The following is a 9,019-nucleotide window of genomic DNA, read 5'->3' on the forward strand; positions in this document are numbered from 1 at the left end:
TTTTTAAAGTAGTATGTATATACTATTTAGTGTATATATGATGTATATATATTATTTAAAGTAGTACATATATTGTATGGTATGTATATATGTGTATATATTTTTAATAGACTCTAAAGTAGTATATATTTAACATATATATGTGTATATGTTTCTAAAGTTATATGTATATAGTGTATATATATTGTATGTATATTATTTAATGTAGTACATATATTTGTATGGTACGTATATATGTGTATATATTTACAATAGACTCTAAAATAGTATATATTTAACGTATATATGTGTATATGTTTTCTAAAGTAGTATGTATATAGTGTATATATGTTGTATCTATATTATTTAAAGTTGTACATATATTGTATGGTACGTATATATGTGTATATATTTTCAATAGACTCTAAAATAGTATATATTTAACGTATACATGTGCATATGTTTTCTAAAGTAGTATATATATAGTGTATATATGTTGTATGTATATTATTTAAAGTAGTACATATATTGTATAGTACGTATATAGGTGAATATATTTCCAATAGACTCTAAAGTAGTATATATATTTAACGTATACATGTGCATATGTAATTATGTAATCAAATTTTCAAAAGTAGTATATATATAGTGTATGTATGTTGTATGTATATTATTTAAAGTAGTATATATATTATATCGTATGTATATATGTGTACATATTTTGTATACACTCTAAAGTAGTATATATATTTAACGTATAGTCATATACATGTGTATATGTTTTCTAATGTAGTATATATATAGTGTATATATGTTGTGTGTATATTGTTTAACGTGTTTAAAATGTATATAGGTGGGTATATATAGTGTATATTAGAAAAAAAAACCTTTTAATTTCATTTTTTTTTACCTGATTGGACCGGTAAACAATTAATGAACCGGTCCCAATTTATTTTTTGAAAAATTACTGTTGGATCCGAAATCGGACCGACCCGTTTACACAGGCCTGGAACTGGATCAGCCCACGAACCAGTAAAAAATGAGTTGGATCGAGGTTGACCCGGCCCAGCCCAGCCCGGCCCCGTTGACAGACCTATCCAAAGATCTTTTACTTTTCTATCTTCTTCTCCATCACTTGATTTCAGTCATCGGGTACCATTACTTATTACTGCTACTAGCCTATGATAAACACTTCTATTGAATAGAAAAAAGTCTTATCAGCTATTGGTCCACAGTTCGAAGGAGTCTAAAGATTCGTGCCAAATTAAATTAAAGGAGGTCACTACTTAGTATCACATAGTAAAAAATTGTAAACTGACCAAATAGAAATTGCATCCACTGCCACTTCAGCATTCTTGAGGTATCCAGCAACAAGAATCAGTGCCATGAAGTACCATATCTCTAAGCTGCATTTTGAATTATGAAGTAGTTTGGTTGAGTGTATTAGAAAAATAATACATGGATTAAGTGTGGTATTATTTTAATGTTTTGTTTGATAGCAATTTTAGAGCAACGTATAACTAATACACCCCCTATATGGTATTATAACTAATACATCTCATTTGGTGGTACTAGTAATACATGAGTTTTAATACATGGAATAAACATGAGTAAAGACAAAAATGCACTTAAATCTTTTCTAAATCCTTTTCAATTTATTCAATATTCGTTATTTCTTTTCAATTTATCAAGATGATAATTTTCCTCCAAATAATTTTAGTCATAAAAAAACCTACTCCATTAAGTTTAAAAAATACTTATATTTTAGTAAATTGGTCAATACTCGAAAATATATTTCATGTATGGTTGTTTGCATACAAACTTTAATTTTGTACATAGGATATATCACAACTAATATATTTTTTTTTTGTATTAGCTTTAACACTAGACGGAACACAATTTTATGTTAATGACGATTTCACTATCTCATTCAAAAGGTACACGTTCTTCCGTCCAACTTACGCACACCACAAACTGATACAACAAACAAATGATAAACAAATAAAGAAAAGATAACCAAAAAAATACCTGCAAGTAAATGATTAAATCTTGAAATTCAAAAGTAAATTATTAATTATATTATTGATATTTTTTATTTTAAAAAAAGAATAATAAAGCTTTACAAAGAAAATACACAAAGCTATAGAAGGTCGGGAATATTTTTATAAACAAACAATATTATCTGAAAAAAAATATAAAAATACATATTATTTACAATAAATCAAATCAAACACTGAACACTACATAAAAATAATCCTAGCATTGCTAATTCCAATATTATTAATCCCAACACTACTAATCCCAGCATTACGAATATATCATATTCAGTATCGTATACACTCTACCAAACGACCCTGTGAGATATATATCCTCATAACTTGCCATACTTTTAGCCGGTTGGCTTGGAATTAATTACTCTAAACCCAAAGGAAAGAAAAATTCCTACATTATACTAAACTGATAATTAGATGTAAGTGCAATAGTAATACATTAAAATATTGTGATTGGTACTCTAAAATACAAGACAAGTTGCCTGCAACAATAAGTTCAAATAAAGTAAACTAATATTTTATAAGTTCAAATAATGTAAACTAATATTTTATCTTATTAATGTATATGAGTTAAATCCTTAAAATTATATCACGGATACTGAAATAGGAGAAGGAGAAACTTTAAATTGAATTTACCTTAGTGATGAAAGTAGGTTATTATCTTAGTCCTTTCATCCTATTCTTTAATTTTTTTTTTCCCCCACTCGATAAGTTTACCAATTATGGGCTTTGATTATATTATGGGTTTTCACTTTTAGGGGGTAAAACACACTCACAGGATTCAAACCCTAGATATGTGGCTGTTGAAAAGGTGAAAATAAGAGAAGCAATATATATATATACTATATGCCATGGTTTTGTGACATATATGGATACTCTATATTAAACCACAATGTAGAACACTAGAAGCATCATATGATTACATGGCAATTAAGAGGATCTTCATTGGCAAAATGAAAGTCGAATCAGACGATTGTATTGTTTATAATTCTTTCTTCTGCAGAAGAATGCAGAAACCCTAAATATGTTTTGAGATGCACATCACTTTGCATGCCCAAATGGTGCGGGGATTCCAGAAGTTTTTTCTTTTTAATGAAGAAAGAACTTAATGGGAATAAAACGGGTCAGAGTACAGACTTCTACTCTTATTTTTTGTTTAAGTTAATGTTTAATATCACTATTAAAAAAAAAAGGAAAATCGACCACAAATGAAAATACAACAACAACAAAAAAACAAATGGAAATTTTCAAAAGTGTACAACATATACAAAATATCCAACAAAAGTGAGTACGAAAATACTACAACAATAGTTTTAAACAACAAAATGTCTAAATTTAAAGTACAAGACATACAAAAATCACAAAACTAACAGTCATCATCATTATATTCGTCCTCGTCTTTTATATCATCATCCGTGCTAAAATCATCCAGGAGGTCTAGACCTTTTGCAGCCCGAACTGTATCACCAGGACACGGAGGAATAACCCCAGTCTGAATGAAAGAACTGAACTGCTTCTGCAGGATCCTGATTTGTGATGTCGTTGCCTCCTCCGTCTTCTTCTGCCACGCACTCTCTTCAACACACCTCTGTCTCTGTTCAGCAAACTCTTTGGTGAGTTGAGAAACCGTATTTTGTAGTCTTTCAATGGTTTCTGCATCAACCGAAGAGCTAGAGTATGCAAGGCCGGACGAACTCCTAATATTATAGCCAAAATATTCAGTGTGGCATCCGTAGAAATGACCTCTATTTGCAGGAGCCGAAGCATTTGTCCATAACTCATTTCGTATATGCTGGGGTATTGGGTCACCCTGACTTTTAGGAGGCAAACTACTACGATACTCACCAAGAAGACGCCTAAATTCGTCTTATATATATTCAAGGTAAATTTAATACTAACAGTCAAAAAATACTAAAGTTGTTATAGTTGAATAATATCAAATTTGAGAAAAAGATTCATATATTCAAAATTTATTTCTTACGTGGACAACGTTTGCACGGGGTTCAACCCAGACATCTTCATTATTCGGGTTCAATTTCTTTCTTAGATGGGTCATCTTGAAAACCTCATCAGTTGGTAATTCCCTACCCATTTCTTTTTCCTGCATATGGAAAAAATTTTCAATGTTCAAATAATAAAAAAATTTAAATAGAAACGCAAAATTAAAACTGCAAAAGTTACATATCAATTTTTCTTTCACTACAAGAGTACTTCTAGCACCCGCAGTATGTAGGGAGCCACCCTTAGATGATGCCCGGGTTCTCTTTCCTTTTTTCCTCAATAATTGGTATTCTGGGCTATTCCAGTGGCGCGGATACAATGGCCATAAAGGTTCAGGAATCCACTTAGGTTTTACCGATTTCTTTCGAGCATAATTCAATAGATCTTTAAATCTGCCTCTACATCTTTGGAAAAAGTTCCTCTTTATAAGAAATTCATTTGCAGCATCCCACCAGTAAAATTTCTATAACCAAAATATAATATTCAATCTTGTGTTCTAATAAATTGTTAATAAGTAGGCGATAAGTTAAATCCTTACCTTAAATTCTTCAAATATTCTATCCCTCTCAAGTTCTAGAACCTTTTGTCAGCTGATCCAGTAGCCATTGAAGTGCCGACTAATGCATATTCGTGCCACATTTCTAACTCCAGCATCCATCTTAAACCTACAACACAAGATAAAATGGTAATTTCATTGGGAACATTAAAATAGTAATGGAAAATATGAGTAACGTTATTATATTTAGAAATCTTACCCTCTTGCAACTAGAACCATATAAATCCTCGCAGAATCATCTCTGTCTCCTGGCTGCTTAGTAAGCATTGGTGGATGCACTGGCGTAGGTGGATCGAAAGCACCAGATGGAGTGCCTCCAAACTGAAGATCCGGCAACCCAATAGATCCAACAGAATCACTGTGCGAAGCTGCGTGACTACTACAGGAGGGTATCGATAATGGTAGATGTCTGGAGAGGCCAACAGTCATCCGATAGTACTGTGCTGGCGGTGGCACGGTTATAGAAAGAGAATGGGTCGGTGTAGACCCATGTAGTGGCCCCACATGCATAGGAGTAGGTATCGAATTCTCGGACGACCTAGAATATAAGGCTCGTGCTAGTGCGTCAGCAAACCGACCCTCAGATATATGAATACCTGTCGGTCGTCTATAAGGCAGAGGTTCTCTTTTCTTTTTTGGTTTCGTAGTATCAACTAATTTTCCCTTACCTTTGTCACCTTTGCCTGACATCTAAATTATGTGAATTTAACAAGTTGTTAGTTCCTACAAAATAAATATATAAGAAAACATTCCAAATAACTAATGTCAAGTTACTCATTCACACTTTAAATCCCTCCAACAACACGAGATATAGACAAGAATATTTTTATTACTATATAAATCATGGAAAAGTGGAAACAACAAACTTAAACAGTATATTACATATCAATACATAATAAATTTAACCTATACAACTAATCCTCCTCGTCTGAAGACTCTCCACTAAACCATTCAGCCTCTTCGAAGGTTTTCTTATCTCCTACCCACCCAGACTCTTCTTCCACAATACTAACTTCTTCAAAAATATTTTTGAGTGATTCAAATTGTCCACTAATTCAATATCCACTAGCTGGTGATCAATCTGCATTTCATTTTGATACGCAGTCTCCAGCACATTCTCAACTTCCACCCGCTCTATAGGCCTTGTTTTGATCACAGCCCACCAATCAGACTTGTCATTGCACAACGGATAAGGAGCATAAAACACTTGTTTAACATTTTGCGCTAGAACAAATGGATCGTAACTAGGATACGACCTATTGTGCTTCACTTCAATGATGTTATGCTCCTTATGTACTCTTGTGCCTACTGTGCTTGGATCAAACCACTTACATCAAAAAAGGATAATTTTTTTTATTGGAAAACCAGCATACTCCAGTTTTAAAATCTCGTGTATGATGCCAAAGTAATCAACATCATTATCACCCTTAACCCAAACACCACTATTGTTTGTTTTCCTTGACCTGGAGTATTGTTCGGTGGAAAAATTAAACCCATTTACTTCGTATTGGGACATTGTATTAGCTTCGAATGGACCTAAAGAAATATTTGTCAAGAGATTATCGTATACGGCTGCATTTGGTAAATGGTGTACCTAAAAATATCATACATATATATATTTTAGTTGACGAATGTGTAAATTTGTAGAAATATTAATACACTGATGAACCTCATTTTTAAACCATGATGCAAAGGATGCATACACTTGATTTTCATGAAATTGAGTCTTAAATGAACTGAATATCCACCATGGGATACAAAATTAGTTTCTTTAAGGGAATGAGTAAACAAACAAGATATGTTAAAATTTGAATCTCCTTACTTCAGAAAGGACTCAATTTCAGGGCAATTCAGCAAGATATACAAAGTTGTTGATTTTCGCTCCGTGGGAGTGAGCCGGCGAGGTATGATTTTTGTAAGACTTACAGCCAGATTGATTGAAAATTGATATCGGTTGCAAATGAGGCTCATTCACATCATACTGATGACGATTTGGTCGGTTTCTTGAACAAGTAACTTCATCACGAAAGTAGTATAAACAAAGTTGAGAAGTTTCTCTTGCAAGGTATGCCTCAACTATAGAGCTTTCCACCCTATGTTTGTTTTTGGGACCTTTTTTCAATTTTCCAATTGCCCTGTACAATTTTAAGGTTAGATGTTTACTATATTTAACAAAAAAAGTATGCATTTAAATATGTTGCAAATGCTTACCGTTCAAATAGATACATCCACCTAGCTTGAACTGGACTGCCTAGTCGATCTTCGTGCATAAGGTAAATGGGAAGATGTTCCATCACATCGAAGAACGCTGGCGGTAAAATCTTCTCTAGCTTGTTGGTGATAACAACAATATTACTTTTCATTCGCGCCAGATTTTCTTCTATTAATGTGGTGGCACATGAGTCTTTGAAGAACAAACTGATCTCTGCTATTGGTTTCCATATGTTTTCAGGTAAACCAATAAAAACAATTGGAAGTAATTTCTCCATGAAAACATGACAATCATAGCTTTTCATTTCATGCAAGACTCCTTGTGTCATATCAACCCTCTTTCCCAAATTTAAGGCATATCCGTTGGGCATCTTCAAATTTTGAACTCACTCACATATTTGACGTTTTTGGTCCAACTTGAATGTAAAACTAGCCTTGGGCTTAAGAACATTGCCATTGGGCCCCTTCTGTAAGTGTAATTCTCTGCGATTGTAATATTCTAGTAAGTCAAGTCTGGCCTTAGGATTATCCTTTGTTTTGCCGGTGACATCCATAACTATGTTGAACAAGTTGTCAAAGTAGTTCTTCTCAGTATGCATGACATCAACATTATTTCTAAGTAAATTATCTGGCCACTATTCTAACTCCCAAAATATACTTTGCTTAGTCCAGTTATGCGAAACGTCATATCCATCAAGCCTGTAAAATCGTTCCTCGCTGGCTTTAGGCAAATCCTGAACTATTTCCCAGACATCGTGACCAGACAGCATTGGAAGGGGACCATCATGTTCCCTTCTATTCCTTCTGAAGGCATTTTTGAGTCTCCTAAATTCATGATCAGGTGGCAAGAAACAATGATGACAATCAAACCATGAATTTTTCCTGCCATGTCTCAATGTGAAAGATTTTATTTTTTTCATGCAGTACGGACAAGCCAGCTTTCCAACATTCATCCACCTCTACAACATTCCATAAGCAGGAAAATCGTTAACAGTCCACATTAGATATGCACGCATATTGAAATTCTCTTTGAGAGAGATGTCCCATATTTCAACCCCCTCATGTCATAAAATCTGAAGTTCATCTATCAAAGGTTGCAAGTACACATCTATTCCACTTTTTGGATTATGCGGGCCAAGAATAGCACAATTCAGAAATATATAAGGACTAGTCATCAATATTTTAGGAGGAAGATTATAAGGAGTGATAAATACAGGCCAATATGAATATGGAGCACCACCAACTGAAAAAGGATAGAACCCATCTACACATAATCCCAATCGAATATTTCGTGGCTCAGCTGCAAAATCTGGATAAGTTGCATTAAAATGCTTTCAAGGCTCCCCATCAAATTGATGACACATAACACCAGGGGCCCTTCTATTTTCACTATGACATCTCATATGAGGAGCTGAGCTGTAGGAAGCATACAACCTCTTCAACCTTGGTATAAGAGGTAATTAATGCATTGCCTTAATAGCAATTTGCTTCCCAGTAGAACCACACTATTATCTAGGGTGCTGACAAAACTTACAGAACTCTAGATTAGCATCTCCCTTAAAGTATAACATGCAGCCATTGTCACAACAATCAATTCTAACCGAGGAGAGACCTAACTTTGACACCAATCTTTTTGCCTTATAGAAAGAATCAAGAACCTCCAAGTCGGGGTAAACTAACTCTCTAATAAAGTCTATAATTGAGTCTATTCCTCCTTTCGCAATATTCCAATCAGATTTAATACTTAATAATCTAACAATAACAGACAAACGAGAGTGCGAACACCCATCAAAAAAAGGATGACTAGCAGCCTGCAATTCTTTAAAGAAATTGCCCGCTTCGCTATTAGGAACATCTTCAACATTTTCCCTAAAGTCAACCCCGTGTTGCATCCCAAATGCATCATGCACCATTTCTGTCATTCTAGTATCTTGATATTCATTATGACCTATAGACCTACTACTTTCTCCAGCAACAAAGTTATTTTGCGCAACATTACCATGAATACCACGCAATCTTAAAAAGTCCTCGTGAAACCCCTTTCTATAAAGATATTTCCTTACATCTTCTTCACTTGCAAGATTTATACCATCACATCTAACACAAGGACAACGAATTACCCGAAAACGTGTCCAAAGATCAAGTGTTTTAGCATGTTCAACAAAAATTTTGACACCCTCAACGAATTCCTCCCCAATATCCATTCTATTATCATGGTTCT

The 9,019-nt window shown here is 33.7% G+C and overlaps 1 pseudogene; it reads right to left on the reverse strand.

Annotated features, from left to right (window-relative positions):
- The window catches only part of LOC107846445, an 87,461-nt pseudogene that overhangs the window by 58,386 nt on the left and 20,056 nt on the right, over window positions 1–9,019 (reverse strand).

Source organism: Capsicum annuum, chromosome 11 (assembly GCF_002878395.1).
Source record: "Capsicum annuum cultivar UCD-10X-F1 chromosome 11, UCD10Xv1.1, whole genome shotgun sequence".
NCBI lineage: Eukaryota > Viridiplantae > Streptophyta > Magnoliopsida > Solanales > Solanaceae > Capsicum > Capsicum annuum.